The following is an 18,123-nucleotide window of genomic DNA, read 5'->3' as shown; positions in this document are numbered from 1 at the left end:
TCCAGGCAACATCATCATATTTCTGAAGCATGACTGCACACCCTGTCATCTTACTGGTATTATCATGGTTACTGTCTCCATACAATAGCCTAGATGGTTTATTAAATGTTACTGAGTGTACACTAAAAAGCCACCATAAGAGGTGTAGGAGAAGCAGGACCCCCTCCCATCCACCATAGTGACCTCACCTGCTGCCTCCTGCTCTCCTCTCCATCCTCCATAGTGATTTCACCTGCTGCCTCCTGCTCTCCTCTCCACCCTCCATAGTGACCTCACCTGCTGCCTCCTGCTCTCCACCCTCCATCCTCCATGGTGACCTCTTAGGCTGCTTCCTGCTCTTCTCTCCATCCTCCATAGTGACCTGACAGGCTGCTTCCTGCTCTCCTCTCCACCCTCCATAGTGACCTCACAGTCTGCTTCCTGCTCTACTCTCCATCCTCCATGGTGACCTCACAGGCTGCTTCCTGCTCTTCTCTCCATCCTCCATAGTGACCTCACCTGCTGCTTCCTGCTCTCCTCTCCACCCTCCATAGTGACCTCACAGTCTGCTTCCTGCTCTACTCTCCATCCTCCATGGTGACCTCACAGGCTGCTTCCTGCTCTTCTCTCCATCCTCCATGGTGACCTCACAGGCTGCTTCCTGCTCTTCTCTCCATCCTCCATGGTGATCTCACAGGCTGCTTCCTGCTCTTCTCTCCACCCTCCATAGTGACCTTAGAGGCTGCTTCCTGCTCTCCTCTCCATCCTCCATGGTGACCTCACAGGCTGCTTCCTGCTCTTCTCTCCATCCTCCATGGTGACCTCACAGGCTGCTTCCTGCTCTTCTCTCCATCCTCCATGGTGATCTCACAGGCTGCTTCCTGCTCTTCTCTCCACCCTCCATAGTGACCTTAGAGGCTGCTTCCTGCTCTCCTCTCCATCCTCCATAGTGACCTCACAGGCTGCTTCCTGCTCTCCTCTCCATCCTCCATAGTGACCTTACCTGCTACTTCCTGCTCTCCTCTCCATCCTCCATAGTGACCTCACCTGCTGCCTCCTGCTCTCCACCTTCCATGGTGACCTCTTAGGCTGCTTCCTGCTCTTCTCTCCATCCTCCATGGGGACCTCACAGGCTGCTTCCTGCTCTTCTCTCCATCCTCCATAGTGACCTCACCTGCTGCCTCCTGCTCTCCTCTCCATCCTCCATAGTGACCTCACAGGCTGCTTCCTGCTCTCCTCTCCACCCTCCATAGTGACCTCACAGGCTGCTTCCTGCTCTCCTCTCCACCCTCCATAGTGACCTCACCTGCTGCCTCCTGCTCTCCACCCTCCATCCTCCATGGTGACCTCTTAGGCTGCTTCCTGCTCTTCTCTCCATCCTCCATAGTGACCTCACAGGCTGCTTCCTGCTCTCCTCTCCACCCTCCATAGTGACCTGACAGGCTGCTTCCTGCTCTCCTCTCCACCCTCCATAGTGACCTCACAGGCTGCTTCCTGCTCTTCTCTCCACCCTCCATAGTGACCTCACAGTCTGCTTCCTGCTCTACTCTCCATCCTCCATAGTGACCTCACAGGCAGCTTCCTGCTCTTTTCTCCATCCTCCATGGTGACCTCACAGGCTGCTTCCTGCTCTCCTCTCCATCCTCCATGGTGACCTCACAGGCTGCTTCCTGCTCTTCTCTCCACCCTCCATAGTGACCTCACAGGCTGCTTCCTGCTCTTCTCTCCACCCTCCATAGTGACCTCACCTGCTGCCTCCTGCTCTCCACCCTCCATGGTGACCTCCTAGGCTGCTTCCTGCTCTTCTCTCCATCCTCCATGGTGACCTCACAGGCTGCTTCCTGCTCTTCTCTCCATCCTCCATAGTGACCTCACCTGCTGACTCCTGCTCTCCACCCTCCATGGTGACCTCTTAGGTTGCTTTCTGCTCTTCTCTCCATCCTCCATGGTGACCTCACAGGCTGCTTCCTGCTCTTCTCTCCATCCTCCATAGTGACCTCACCTGCTGCCTCCTGCTCTCCACCCTCCATGGTGACCTCTTAGGCTGCTTCCTGCTCTTCTCTCCACCCTCTATAGTGACCTCACAGGCTGCTTCCTGCTCTTCTCTCCACCCTCCATAGTGACCTCACCTGCTGCCTCCTGCTCTCCACCCTCCATGGTGACCTCTTAGGCTGCTTCCTGCTCTTCTCTCCATCCTCCATAGTGACCTCACTTGCTGCCTCCTGCTCTCCACCCTCCATGGTGACCTCTTAGGCTGCTTCCTGCTCTTTTCTCCATCCTCCATAGTGACCTAACCTGCTGCCTCCTGCTCTCCACCCTCTATCCTCCATGGTGACCTCTTAGGCTGCTTCCTGCTCTTCTCTCCATCCTCCATGGTGACCTCACAGGCTGCTTCCTGCTCTCCTCTCCACCCTCCATAGTGACCTCACCTGCTGCCTCCTGCTCTCCACCCTCCATAGTGACCTCACAGGCTGCTTCCTGCTCTTCTCTCCATCCTCCATGGTGACCTCACAGGCTGCTTCCTGCTCTTCTCTCCACCCTCCATAGTGACCTCAGGGGCTGCTTCCTGCTCTCCTCTCCATCCTCCATAGTGACCTCACCTGCTACTTCCTGCTCTTCTCTCCATCCTCCATAGTGACCTCACCTGCTGCCTCCTGCTCTCCTCTCCATCCTCCATGGTGACCCCACCTGCTGCCTCCTGCTCTCCACCCTCCATGGTGACCTCTTAGGCTACTTCCTGCTCTTCTCTCCATCCTCCATGGTGACCTCACAGGCTGCTTCCTGCTCTCCTCTCCACCCTCCATAGTGACCTCACCTGCTGCCTCCTGCTCTCCACCCTCCATAGTGACCTCACAGGCTGCTTCCTGCTCTTCTCTCCATCCTCCATGGTGACCTCACAGGCTGCTTCCTGCTCTTCTCTCCACCCTCCATAGTGACCTCAGGGGCTGCTTCCTGCTCTCCTCTCCATCCTCCATAGTGACCTCACCTGCTACTTCCTGCTCTTCTCTCCATCCTCCATAGTGACCTCACCTGCTGCCTCCTGCTCTCCTCTCCATCCTCCATGGTGACCCCACCTGCTGCCTCCTGCTCTCCACCCTCCATGGTGACCTCTTAGGCTACTTCCTGCTCTTCTCTCCATCCTCCATGGTGACCTCACAGGCTGCTTCCTGCTCTTCTCTCCATCCTCCATAGTGACCTCACCTGCTGCCTCCTGCTCTCCACCCTCCATCCTCCATGGTGACCTCTTAGGCTGCTTTTTGCTCTTCTCTCCATCCTCCATAGTGACCTCACAGGCTGCTTCCTGCTCTTCTCTCCATCCTCCATGGTGACCTCACAGGCTGCTTCCTGCTCTCCTCTCCATCCTCCATAGTGACCTCACAGGCTGCTTCCTGCTCTCCTCTCCACCCTCCATAGTGACCTCACAGGCTGCTTCCTGCTCTCCTCTGCAGTCGGCACAGAGAGCGGGGGAGGGGAAGCCTAGTGCCAGGTTGCCAGCAGTCCTGCAGGGTACACACTTCATCAGCTGGTGACTCCACACTGTTGACTTAATGGAGTCTTGCTGCAGCAACAGTAAGTGTGTCTGAATATTTGTGTGTTATTACTATGTGTATGTATATATACAGTGTGTGTGTGTGTTTGTGTGTGTGTGTGTGTGTAATATGCATATTTGTATGTTATTACTATGTGTGTGTGTAATGTGCATATTTAGTTTGTATCTGTGGGATGTATGTGTAAAATAGAGCAGTGGACTTTCACCCCCTAGTGACTGCCCATACACCTTTTTATGGCAGCTGGACAGTCACTACGGGGGACATTTATCAATGTCAAAATGCGTATTTTTCGGCAGAAAGGGGCCAGATGTGAATAAATTTATTTGCAAATGGGTGTTTTGCGAATAAAATATTTGCATCGGGCCCCTTTCCGCCCTGTACGACAGGGGAGCGGGGAGGGGGTGTGAAGGGGGTGTAACACGGGGGGGGGGGGGGGGGGTGGCGCAGACTCCGTGCTATTCATCATTACTTTTGCCAAAAAATTGTCAGGAAACCTACTCCAGAGACAAGCTGGCGTAGGTCTTCTGGAGCGCGCACTAGTGCGCACGGGATTTATTTAGAGGCAGTCTGCCTCTACATAAATCTCCGTACTGCCGGAGCTGCGGGGACGTTTTAAAGTCCTGCGCAGAAAACGCCGGACTTAATAAATGTCCCCCTACATATTGAGCTGGGTCAGGAGCTGAGCGTGCTCCATGTGTAGCGGGAGATGGCTTTAGATTACAGCCAACATTTGCCTGCAGTTCAACCCCTTAAAAGCCGCCATTAATACGGATTGTGGCATTTAAAAGGCTAAATGACAGGTTGTCAGGGTCCCAATCAGAACCCCTGTGACACTATTGTGGGGTGTGGTATGGTTACCTTGGCAGCCGGAGGCCATATGAAAGCCATGTGGATTCTGCAAATAGTCTGCCTCAATTCGTTCCGGGTCCGTGCTTGTAATCCAAATCCACTCTTAATCCAAAGCAAATTTTCCCCTAAGAAATCATAGAAATGCAGACAATTGGTTCCACACCACAAAAATAATGATTTATTATTCTGAATAACATGTAAAACAAATGAAACAAACATTCAGAAACAGCAGAATATGTGATATTATAAGTTACTGTACAGTAATGGAGAGAATGGGAAACACAAGGGCTGACAGAGACTGCAGGGCGCATGAAGGAATGAGCAGGGCAGATGTGGGCACATACATGCAGCGCTCTGTCTGGGGAGAGAGGGGTTACAGCTACGATGAGATTATTCCCACAGTCCTGTCCTCTGATGTAAGCCTCAGCCTGAAGTGGATCTGCTATGATTTGGAAGGTGAAGGAGACTTTCTGGGTTAGAATACAGTGCTGTAGACCACGCTATGCAGACCATGCCCCTCCTCCACTCGCCCTCCCACCCAGTACAGGGAGCTCTTAAACCAAAGCAATGCTCTTAAACCAAGTCACAATTTTTAAAAACTGTGAGCTCTTAAACCAAAACGCTCTTAAACCAAGATATACATATATACTATATATATATATATATATATATATATATATATATATAATATATATATATATTTGCAAGTAGAGAAACATAACAAAAACTGTATAAATTGGATAATGCAATTGCGCTGACTTAACTTTTCAAGATAACATGTTAGTTTTATTGTATCGTGAACAAAAATGAAATCCACCCAAATTTTAAATGTTTTTTTTTTTTTTTTAATGGTTTCACAGTGTATTCTAAATTTATATGATGGGTGACATCATCATTGATTTTGCAAAAAATAGAAACTTTCATGTGGCTCCATGTAGGAAAAATAAAATCTCACAAATATATATATCTCACAAATAAGGCATATTTCATAGACAAGAAGGAAAAAACAAAAATGGAATTTCACTAAAGGGTTCAAGGGGTTGTCTGGGATAAGACAACTGATAAGATGACCAGTCATTGATCAATTGTTCAGCGTCCGCAGTACACAGTGAACGGGCCTGGAAGCAGTTGGCTCTGCTAACTCTGTAGTGGCCGGACTTGGTTACTGCAGCTCAGTTAGGCCACATTCACACGTCTGTTGTCCTGGTCGCAATTGCATAGGACCAATGTAATTTAATGGCCCCGTTCACACGTCCATACATGTTTACGAGGCCCAGTGGCGGATTATAATGTGGGCAGTTTGGACGGCTGCCCGGGGCACGAGGCCCGAGGCTCCGGGGGGGCCCATGCCTCCGTGAAGCACGGAGCACTTCACATGCGCATTTCTAGTGCCATGGGCTATACTACGAGCATGTGAATGTAGTTTTACTGTTTAAGGATGAGTGACCCTCTACCGTACTCAGGTTCATCCCAACCCGAACTTATGGCATTTGAATACCGGTGGCTGAAGAAGTTGGATGCAGCCCTAAGACTGCCTGGAAAACATGTATTCACCGATAGCCTGTATCCATGTTTTCCCAGGCTCCCTAGGGCTGCACCCAACTTCTTCAGCCACCGTTAATCAAATGCTGTATGCTAGGGTTTGGGCAAATCTGAGTGAACTAGAGCAGTGGTAGCAGCTCTTGCAAAACTCCAACTCCCATCATGCCTGGACAGCCAAAGCTTTAGTAGTTTTGTTACAGCTGGAGAGCCAAGGTTCCCTCATCTCTATTACTGTTCAAGTGAATGGCAGCCGAGCTGCAGTAACCAGGACCGGCCACTACACAGTGAATGGAGCCATCTGCTTCCAGGCCTGTGCACTGTGTGGTGTGGGCACTGTACACTTAATTGTGGGGGGCGCTGGCGATCAGTGACTGATGACTTGTCCTCAGCAGTTGGACACTTGCAGGATAATACCCCAGCCACACTGCAGACATTGTTCAGGAATAAAAAAAAACTGAAAAAGAAATCAAGGTGGTGACTTGGCCTTTAAAGTCTCCAGATCTCAGTGGGATGTGTGTGGGATGTGCTGGAGAAACAAGTGTGATCCATGGAGGCTGCACCTCCCAAATCCTGCTACTACCGGATAATACTGCACACCTCTAGAGGTTTTATGGAGACCAGGCCTGTATATTATTCAATGTTACTATAATAAATACAGGGTGGTCCAAAAGTAGGTGGACAGTATGTGTAATAGGGGTATAAAGGGGGAGATTTATCAAACATGCTGTAAAATGAAACTGGCTCAGTTGCCCCTAGCAACCAATCAGATTCCACCTTTCATTTTCCAAAGAAGTCTGTGAGGAATGAAAGGTGGAATCTGATTGGTTGCTAGGGGCAACTGAGCCAGTTTCACTTTACAGCATGTTTGATAAATCTCCCCTGAAGTTCATAACCCTATTACACATGCTGTCCACCTACTTTGGACCACCCTGTATATTGCTACATATTACTTATTTGTACATTGTATATAATGTATATATATTTTTAGCTTTTGTTGTTCACCACAGTATGGTATCATTCACAGCTTAACAAATATTGTGCTAAAGATGTACAATTCAGAGCCCTTTTATACGAGCCGACAGGCTCCAGATGACGGGATTGGCGCTTGTTACGGACACTTTGATTAATTGAGCGGCCGTACAATCACTTAATCGTTCACACGGCCATTAAACTCATCATTATTGCCCCCTGTTATGTTGCGTTTACACGGAGCAATAATTCGCCCAATCGTACAATAAACGAAGTAACGATGTGTTTTTTATAACGATCAACGTTTAGACGAATAAATCGTTAGAAAAATCGTTATTGCGATCGTTTTTAAGATCACTTAAGCCCATCTTTCACATAGGGTTGAATCTTTGAAAGACTGTTTACACAAAGCGATCTGCGAATTGTTAGCGAACAACGATTTGAGAACATGTTGAAAGATCAAAATGAACGATTTCTCACTTGTCGGTTGATCACTTGCTGTGTTTACACGGAACGATTATCGCTCAAATGCGATCGTTATGGCGAAAATTCGAACAATAATTGTTCCGCGTAAATGCAGCATTAGGGACCATTTACACGGAAAGATTATCTGACAGATTATATGCCAAACATTTGAAGCCAAAGCCAGAAACAGACTATAAACAGAGATCAGGTCATTAAGGAAAGCCTGAGATTTTTCCTCTTTTCAAATCCATTCTTGGCTTTGGCTTCAAATCTTTGGCAGATAATCTGTCAGATAGTCTTTCTGTGTAAATGGACCCTTACGCAGGGCTATATATGACTGATGTTATTAGCCCCAAAAAAGATACGATCGGCCGTTGAACATCCGTTTTTCAGTTTGCCCTCTGATTCCCGACCCTTTTACATGGGCCGATTGTCGGGAACAAGCAGATTCTTGGTGTAAAAGAGGAAATAGTTCTGTTCCTCCATGTCTGTAGTCCACAAATGACATTGGAGTATGTATAGCATTAGACTCCCATATGGATTGTCACCCAGCTTTCTGAGACTCCTGAATGTCATACCTCTCTCCCTATACTATAAGAACTGGGGAACAACCTGTCTTAGAGGCAGTAGTGTATGGTCCCAATATGATTTGGAAGACAAGATGTCGAGATGTTTGGTTGCCGTTCTGACTGCATTGTGTGAATGCCCCCTTTGTGCTTCATACATGCGATGAGCGCAGATTATTTTGTACAGGCTTGTTCTCACTTTGATGTCGAAATCGGCTGCAAAATTCCTAATTAATCCCCAGTGATTCAGTGTTGTTCTTCTATAAAACATGAAGATGTCTATGGGGGCAAATACTTTTCTTCACCCTTTATATTATATACATATGTATATAGCAGTTCTCTCCATTTTTTGCACACTACAACGCCCATCATACCTACAGCTTCTAACATTCTTTGTATCACTGTTCTCTAACAGCTGGCTCACCAGCAGTTGCAAAACTACAACTCCCAACATGCCCAGATAGTCTGTATCATGTTCTGCACTGGATTTTCTCTAACCTATTGCTATCCACCTGTTAGAAAACTACTCTGTAAGTCTCTAATTGTTGAAAAACTACAACTCCCAGCATGCCTTGAAAGCCTTCAGAGGTTTAAAATAAGGATGTACATTACAGATAGACAGAAAGACATCAAACAATGCACAGGAGTTGGGAGTTGTAGTTCTTTGAGCTGAGGAACCACAGCACTTGCAGCTTTCCTGAGTGTCAGGGTATGCTGGGAATTGTAGTTTTGCAACAGCTGGAGGGCCGAAGGTTCCCCATCCCTGAATTAGAGACCACTACATTATTGCAAACCGTGACTGCCTAGCTGCTGAAAAACTACAATTCCCAGCATGCCATTACATACAGACTGCAGCTTTTCTGAATGGTGGTGTATGCTGGGAGTTGTAGTTTTGCACCAGCTGAGCCGCAGATTGGAGATCACTGCATTAGTGATCCATATGATCCATATGATCCATAAGTTCTAGAGGGGTCTAGATGTGTTAAAAAAAAAAAAAAAATTATACATATATATATATATATATATATATATATATATATATGTATAATTTTTTTTTTTTTATCTGTATATATATATATATATATATATATATATATATATATATATATATATGATACAAGTACAAGATTTCTGCTGACCGGGCATCGATCTGGGAACTTATTTGGATTGTTATATCCGGAGTCGGGAAGGAATTCTCCCCCTACTATAGGGCGATTGGCCTCTGTCTTATAAGGGTCCTTCCTCTGGATCAACACAGTAGGGTTCTTGGTTGAACATATAGGCTGAACTAGCTCTATGACTATGTAACACTATGTATGGCAGAGGATGGAGACAGCATGCACATTGTAGCACACAGCTAACACTCTTTACAAAGTGATCAGCGACGGTGGGGTGCTATAGAGCCTGAGTCCTCCAGGGGGCGCTGCATAGCAGCCATACTGTATTTAAAGGATATGATACACAGATAGAGAGGGAGGAGCTGAGTATAACTAGATTTTTTTCCCCTTTCCTCTCTGTCTGTATTCCTGACACACGGAGGGAAGAGAAGAAAGAGAGACACAGACAGGAATAAACCCCCCACCCCTTCTAAAAAAGAAACTTAAGCTTAAAATACTGGGATCCGCAGACTATCTCTTGCTTTTCGCTCTGGATCCTGGGCTTGTCTAGGGGGGGAATTTGGGGGGGACAGCACCCCTGCACCCCTCTTCCTGATCCTTTTATTTGCACGCACATCATTCTTGCATTTTCCTGGCTCCCCGGTGGCTTGTGCTCTCTTGCAGACCCAGAGAAGCGGGGGATCCGAGTCTGCAGGCTTCCTGTGCAGAGAGGTGAGTGATCCGGTAGATCCTGTAGACTTGCACATGGGGTCTCGTATGGCTGTTTACTGTAATAAGGTCATGTCTCCATAGCCCTACCTGTTTAACCCCTGCGCTGCTGTGGAGGAAGTCTTGGATGCGTTGCAAGAAGGGGCGTGAGGCTTGGTGGATAGCCCAGTGTTAGGAAAAGAAGGGGGTGTCTTTGCCCTGTTGGCTGCCCCCCTAGTTTTTATGATTCTAACCATAAACCGTCCCCGCCCCCCCGTAGTGGGGCGACATTTTATACCCCTACTGCCAACTACACTTCACTGTCGCCTCTTTAAATGTAACCTGTATGGAGGCATTGTTTCCGAGGGGGGATTATTCTTGGGGTGTCACATTGCACGCTCTTTCTTTAGCGTATAAACACGGTATGTCTGACCCGGAATTACTGTCTGGTTATATTTGTATAATATAAAAGAGGCGTAACTATCAGGGATGCAGAGGTAGCAGTCGCACCCGGGCCTTGGTACTGGAGGGGGGTCCTGCACCCCGCTGCCACATAGGAAAACACTGTGGTCGATAGGGGGACCCCCATGTCTGTTTTGCATAGGGGGGCCCGGGAGCTACAAGTTACCCCTCTGCCTGCGCACATACAGAAGGCCTAGCTCTGTATGTTGACTGTGTGATATCTCAGCAAGGTTGTTCAAGGCTGCCTGTAGCTGAGGAGCAGAAGTGGTTAACTCCCTGCGAATGCTGACAGTGCATAGGCCGTGTCCTCCTCTCCCCCTTGACTTGCAGTAAGGCACTCCAGACTAGTGCATTCTATACATGCAGCAATAGGAAGAAGGAAGGGACGGCTGCAGATCCAACCTCTACCCCCGGCCGCTAGGCACATTTCATGGTTGCCACCCCTTCAAATTTTTTTTTTGCAATCGACCCGATCTGTAATATCAGCCGTAGCCTTCCACCGCCTACGTCGATGCAGTTTTAGCGTCGGAGATAACTTCTGTAGAAGTCATTGGTATTTGCTTATGGTATTTAAAGGGCAACTCCTGTTTGGGAAAAAGCAAATCTGATGAAATTAACGTGAAAAAAAACCTTTTTCTTTAATGCGACTGTATACAATGAAAAGGCAGGTTCCTCCTCCAGGATACCCCCGTTTCCATGTGTCACAACGGGTTAGCATTGCAATATGTTTTTTTAACTACTATTACGCAGCTTCGGGCCTCGATGCCGGAGCTTGGTTTTTCAGCGGCGTGTGTCAGACTTTAGTGACACCCCTCAGCGCTGTCCCTGATTTCATCCAGTTTAACCCTTCGGTGCCCTCTGACATTCCTCGTTGTACCGTGTGCTCCGTCCCTAGTGGCATGTTTTAGTTGTTATACTTTTGTATGGTTTTTATATTTTTATGTTGTTGTGTGGCCGTGTTTATGCTGCAGAGCGGAGCAGCCAGATCCGTCATGTTATCACGTGGTCCCGGGCACCTATAGATCGACACATATACATGCGGCGTCGGCTTTCTTTGTTTGTTGGTCTCTCGGGTAGGTGGCTTTTTTTATTGCGTGGCCGCTCTTCTTCGCCCCGCGCCTTGGTGCGTCCTGCAGGTGGCCTTTGAAGTGGTGCTGGCACTCCGTCATGCAGGCAGCTGTCGTGATTTGTGTGTTGTGTTGGGAGAAGGGGGTGTGGATCTTTCTGGCGCAGGGAGAAAGTGTCTCGAGGTCCCGAAGAGTCCCAAAAAAGGCTGAATGTGAACAACATCTTGTGATGTGCGACCGGCTCTAGGACGTTGTGTGTACTTGTGACGGGAGGACGGATTGTGCTGTCCTGAGGCCTGAAACGTGGGCATTTTTCTCCTTGATATATTGTGTAATATTACGGAGGGGGTGGATCGTGTCCCGTATGTACTGCTGACCCCTCGCTGGACTCCTGATTGTGTCGTACTATAAGATCGGAGAGTTCTATGGCCGCTTGTAGGGGACTAGACTGAGAGGCCTACACAGGCCTGCATGTGCAACAGGGCTCCCCAGGCCATACAATGTGTATGTTCTATGCTATAGACTGAACACATAGTCCATGGCGGTAATCATTCTGGTAAAGCAGGGGTGCTCAGTGCAGTTTAGAGAGAGACCAAAAGGGGCAGCATAAAAAAACTAAAGCCTTTATAGTGCAAAATTATAAACTATATACTAGGTTGTATTTTATGCTTCTTTAGTTTGTTTCACTGTTTTATGGCAACAATTATATTTGTTGACTTTTCTTTATTTTTTTTTATTTTACGCGAGAAGATAGGTCGAATACATTTTTTTATTTTACTATTTTATTTTAAAGGAAGCCCGGTCTTCTGTTATTCTTACTGCACATGTTAGTTTTGTTTAGTGTTAAACAAGGTGACACTAGTGTGAACATACTTCCTATAGGAAGTGTAAGAGTATGTTTACATGCCATGCACACACTCTGTGTTATGGTGTGGCACCACCACAGTGAACACTATAAAAAATTTCATTCTAGAATAGTGTTTTTTATATATATATATATATATATATATATATATATATATATATATATATTTATATATATATATATATATATATATATATATATATATAATTTTATTAATTTTTTTTACATTAGGACAGGCTGCAGTTTGAAAGTCGGGCAGATAGGGCAGACTGCTGTTTGAAAGTTGGGCAGATAGGGCAGGCTTTGGTTTGAATGTTGGGCAGTTAGGGCAAGCTGCTGTTTGAAAGTTGGGCAGTTAGGGCAAGCTGCTGTTTGAATATTGGGCAGTTAGGGCAAGCTGCTGTTTGAAAGTTGGGCAGTTAGGGCAAGCTGCTGTTTGAAAGTTGGGCAGTTAGGGCGGGCTGCAGTTTGAAAGTCGGGCAGATAGGGCAGACTGCTGTTTGAAAGTTGGGCAGATAGGGCAGGCTTTGGTTTGAATGTTGGGCAGTTAGGGCAAGCTGCTGTTTGAAAGTTGGGCAGTTAGGGCAAGCTGCTGTTTGAATGTTGGGCAGTTAGGGCAAGCTGCTGTTTGAAAGTTGGGCAGTTAGGGCAAGCTGCTGTTTGAAAGTTGGGGAGTTAGGGCAGTTAGGGTAAGCTGCTGTTTGAAAGTTGGGCAGTTAGGGCAAGCTGCTGTTCGAAAGTTTGGTAGTTTGAATGTTGGGCAGTTAGGTCAGGCTGCAGTTTAAAGATTGGGCAGTTAGGGCAGACTGCTTTTTTAAAATTGTGCAGTTTTTCCAATGCCAAATAAGGTTTTAAATACTTGTATTTCATTGCTTTTACTATCCAACTGCAAGAATGGAATTGCAAAGTGTGAATACAGAATCTAGAGGGACCCTGGTAGAGCAGGTTGTGGTTACAAAAAAGAAATAGTGCAGCAGGGGCTCCAAAATGTGAATGAGAGTTCATCCTCCCCTATTGTCTTGCATGTAACATCTGGCTGGTGAGGTATTTCATATGAAACATCACACCCTCTCACTCAAGTAGCCTCTGTGAACCTGGCCTAAGAGAGCTAATACGGTGTCTTTGAGTTGAGAGTGGATTATCCCTATTTGATGCTTATGGTTTTTGTCTCAATTGTAGACTGGCCATAGGAAATTAAACCATATTACTACCACCGAGAAGGCTTCAAAGCACCATTTAAAATACAGAAAAATAGATATGTCTGGAAAATATTTACCACCGTGTCAATTAGTGGATCTTTTAGAGACAGATCTATAAGACAGAGAAGAGAGATGCCATGTAAAAAATATATATATTTTAAGATATCTAATCCTCCAAAAATGTTTCATGCATAGCCATCTGTAGGAAGGGAGTAAGGCTTTTTATATACATTAAATTAAAGTGGTATTTATTTTTTAAACATGTACTCACCTGTCACCGATCCCCTGCCAGTGCCAGTCCCAGCTGTCAGCACTTCCTCTTCCCCCTGAAACTTAAGATGTGCCAACTTAGCCCAGTCACTGGCCATAGTGGTGACTTGCCTCTGCCAGTGTTAGGACTGAGAAGAAGTCCAGCATTGTCAGCAAGAAATTAGCGGCGATCAGAGGCAGGTTGGTAAAGGATTCAATTTTTTTATGTATTGGCCTGGAGTTCAGCCCCAGAAAAAAATACAATTTTCAAAGGATGACATAAAAATAAAAAATTAAGAGATACTCACCTGCTCCTAATCATCCGCATCTTCTAGTCCGATGCTTGTGATGCTGCTGCCTGGTTTCTGTGACACGTTGATAGGAACTGCCTGTCCAACCAATCAGTGTGGGGTCAATCTTTAACTGGAACCAAGAAGGAGCGGTAAGCATTGGTGATTGGGAGCATTGGCAGCTGTGAGGGATTGGGGGCATGTGAGTATTTTTTTTAATTTTTTAAGTCAACCTAATTTTTTTTCTGGGGCTAGACAATCTCTTTGATTTCAGAAGAATCCATGGATTTCAGCAGGACTGGTGATTCTCTGATAGGTCTTGGTGCCTCACAAGATGGCAAGTTACTCTTTTCTCAATTTTCCTAATACATGCATGTGTATTGGGGAGGTGGAGAATCTGGTGGAGATCTTTGTCAGCAGAATGAGCGTTTGCTGTCTAATGCATGTGGCCGTCTAAAGCAATTGTGTCATGTGACAGGGCGAACGTGACAAACTACAATTGATCTGTTTGAGCGGCAACACTCTATAGAAAGAATTCCTTTTTGTGAACGGTCGATTATCTTACAGGGAGTTCATAATCAAATATTTGTGTTATTATAATTCGATTTAAGCCTGGCCTGGAAGGGAAGTGGCAAGATGTAGAAAGGCGATGCATGGCCTGTCTGGCGCTCAGTATGCCTACCTAGCTGCACGTCTGCTTTATGGTTATTCCATGCCGCTACCCTCTGACGCTGTAGGATGTAGGGGAAAATTGACAATAAGTGGTTATAATGAGAATGTGACTTTATTTTCTATTCCTGGATTCCAGTATAGGCTACATTGCACCTTTTCAGTAATAAATCTCCCTTTTCGGAGCACTCATACAATGCTATTTTATTATAGAAGGGACTGTGTGGCATAGTCCTCCCAGTGCTTGCCATGGTATGAAACCAAAGTGATGGCACAGCAGAGCAGGACACATCATTGGCATCTGTGTGCATTATTAACCTCTTGTACCCTAGATCATTTAAGAGGAGGGTATTACCTCAGAGCCCTTGGGAAGCATATATCACTCCTATCTTCTACTATACACAAGAGACAAGGAACAATTTCCCCAGACCACCAGGGAGCCAAATAGTAACCATGTTGTCTACCCTAGACTAAAATACCGGCCAAAGGAGGATGATAATTCTAGTTTTGCAAGAGCTGGAGGGCCACAGCTTCCCCATGCCTGTGCTAGACCAACAGGGAGCCAATGGTAAACCTGACTTCAACCACTTAAGCTGGTGGCATTACCTTAGAGCAGTGCTTCTCAATTCCAGTCCTCAGGCCTCACCAACAGGTCATGTTTTGAGGATTTCCTTAGTATTTCACAGGTGATATAATTATACTCAGTTCATTAGGTATTATCACAGCTGTTCTTTGTATTGGATATCCTCAAAACATGACCATCTGTTGAAGCCTGAGGACTGGAATTGAGAAGCACTGCCTTAGAACATTAGGAAATCTTTCTTCTACCATGGACACCACTAGGACAAGAAAGCATTACCCTAGACCACCAGGGAACCAAATAATCCTGTCTTTTTACTCTAGACTAAGGGCAAGGGAGCATTGCCCAAGACCACCATGGAGCCAAATATTAGCCCTGTCTTTTAAGAAGGAGGCATTACCTTAGAGCATTGGGGAAATCTATCTTGGAGCATTACCCCAGACCACCAGGGCAAGAAAGCATTACCCTGGACAACCAGGGAGCCAAATATTAAATCACTATTAATGTTAGACCACGGGGCATAAAAACGTTACCCTAAACCACCAGGAAACGAAATAATAAGCCTGTCTTTTTATTGTAGACCACATGGTAAGGGAGCATTACACTAGAACACCAGGGAGCAAAATATTAACCCTTTCTTCCATCTTAGACTGCCAGGGCAAGAAAACAATACCCTAGAACACCAGGGAACCACATAATCTTCTCTTTTTACCCTAGACTTAAAGCCCTATTACATGGAACGATTATCGGCCGTTACGGACGATAATCCTTCCGTGTAATAGAAGGCAACGATCAGCCAACATAAACAATGTTGGCTGATTGTTGCAGTTGTTTGATTTTCAACATGTTGCTGCCATCAATCCATGGAATAGGAGCAGCGTCACCAGACCGCCGCTATCCCCTATGGACTGCCCGGACGATCTAGTGATCACCTGGGAAGCCCCCCCCCCACCTCCCTGCGGCCTCCCCTATACTCACCCGCTCTCTGCTGCCCCATGTAATACGGGCTTAAAGGGGTTATCCAGCGCTACAAAAACATGGCCACTTTGCCCTACTGTTGTCTCCAGTTTGGGTGGGGTTTTGAAACTCCGTTCCATTGAAGTAAATGGAGCTTAATTGCAATCCACACCTGAACTGGAGACAACAGTAGGGGGAAAAGTGGCCATGTTTTTGTAGCGCTGGATAACTCCTTTATGCAAGGGAGCATTGCTCTAGACCACCAAGGAGCCAAATGTTAATCCTGTTATCTACCCTAGACCACCAGGGAACAAAATATTAACCCTGTCTTCTACCAACAGACCACAAGACCATGGAAACATCTCAGCTACCCTAGACCACCCAAAATGGTGGCAGTAACTTCCCTCCTTCCACCTTAGAGACCACCAGGGAACTGTTCAATCACCTAAAATCTTTTTTCCGATTTTTCTGCAGTCTTAACCCGGGGTCAAATTTCCCATCCTATTCCAGGTCATACATATAACTATACTATTAAACCGTAAACATTCCAGCTAGTAGTCCGCCCCCGCTAGTGATAGACGTCCTAAAGATGCTAATGAAAACAAAGCCATATTTGTTAGAAAACCTAACTTTAAAGGGGCTGATAGATGGGCCTTTGTCTTTGTGTTTTGTATGTTAATCTGTGCTTTGCATCCATGCAGTGCACGCGGGGGCTTTATGTCCCTGCTTCCTCCTTTGCTCCGCTTTGTGTGGCATGGCAGCACTCACAATCTCCGCTCATAAAAATCCAATTTTACACAGGCAGAATAAACGTCATTTTAAGGCATAAATCTTCCACGGGCTTTAAAACAATAGAGCTTAGCGAGTACTTGATTTGCTCTTAGTGTGATTTTACACTAATATATTCTTTACTCCGAGCCAGCATCTAAACGGGTGGGCGGCACCGTAAATGCCATAATGGGCATATGCTTTGTCAGCACTGAACAGGAAGGATTTCCGTCCACGTTATACCATTATACCCGCTGTCTGCCCTGTCTGCACTATATATTCCGTTTACATAGGTGGATATTGATTGCTAATGTATATCAGGAGGTAATGGCTTTTGGACGATTGTGATGCCAATTTTTTTTTTTATTATTATTTATTTATCTATCTATCGCCAACTGATTCCGCAGCACTTTACATAGTTTGCCAATTTTGGTCCCTGTCCCCATTAGGGCTCCCTATCTAAATTGACCTACTGTATCTGTATGTTTTGGGAGAGAACATACAAACTCTTTGCAGATGTTGCCCTTGATGGGATTTGAACCCAGGACCCCAGCGCTGCAAGGCTACAGTGCTAACCACTGAGCCACCGTGCTGCAAAAGTTGAAACATACAATGTGCCGCTGCTGTGGTAGCATTGTGACCGCTGTCAGTAACATGGGTACTGTGCACACAGAGAACATTGTGCAAGAAGGTGCTAATGTTTTCCATAACAGCCATCAGATCACTATCAGTATGATCCTGGCTTTGAAAAATAGGCATCAACATTCCAGCGCGCAATACAACCAGCGGTAAGAGCGAGGCTGTATACACCACCTTATACCTGCTGCTGTTGCTGGGAGTTCGGTTGCGATACTAAACTCCTACAGGGGTGCGACCACAGCTGAACTAGGGACTGATCGAGGGAGGGAGCCCTATTGTGATAGAGCTCCCCATACACGTTAGTCAAAAGCTACTTCGGCAGGCATGGTGGTCTCCTGACACTCCCCTAATAAATGACCTCTAGAGAAAAGGTTCCGCCATGTTGGATTTCGCAAAGATAAACATCTTTAAAAGGGTACTCTGGAAAAAATATATTTTTTTTTAAATCTACTGGTGTCACAAAGCTATATAGATTTGTAATTTACTTCCAGTACTTATCAGCTGCTGTATGTCCTGCAGGAGGTGGTGTAGTCCTACCAGTCTGACACAGTGCTCTCTGCTGCCACCTCTGTCTGTGTCAGAAACTGTCCAGAGCCGCAACAACTCCTATTGGGAACCTTTCCTGCTCTGGACAGTTCCTGTCATGGACAGA

The 18,123-nt window shown here is 46.2% G+C and overlaps 1 protein-coding gene across 2 annotated transcripts in view; it reads left to right on the top strand.

Moving 5' to 3' along the window:
- Positions 1-9,461: 9,461 nt before the first annotated feature.
- The window catches only part of THRA (thyroid hormone receptor alpha), a 130,580-nt gene continuing 121,918 nt past the window's right edge, over positions 9,462-18,123 (top strand). For both annotated transcript variants that reach the window (XM_069951951.1, XM_069951947.1), the window contains exon 1: positions 9,462-9,750. The gene's annotated coding sequence lies outside the window, so the exon portion shown is untranslated. The remainder of the gene's footprint in view (positions 9,751-18,123) is intronic.

Source organism: Dendropsophus ebraccatus, chromosome 14 (assembly GCF_027789765.1).
Source record: "Dendropsophus ebraccatus isolate aDenEbr1 chromosome 14, aDenEbr1.pat, whole genome shotgun sequence".
NCBI lineage: Eukaryota > Metazoa > Chordata > Amphibia > Anura > Hylidae > Dendropsophus > Dendropsophus ebraccatus.
The sequence above is the reverse complement of the archived record's forward strand: the minus strand, read 5'-3'. Positions and strand labels throughout refer to the sequence as shown.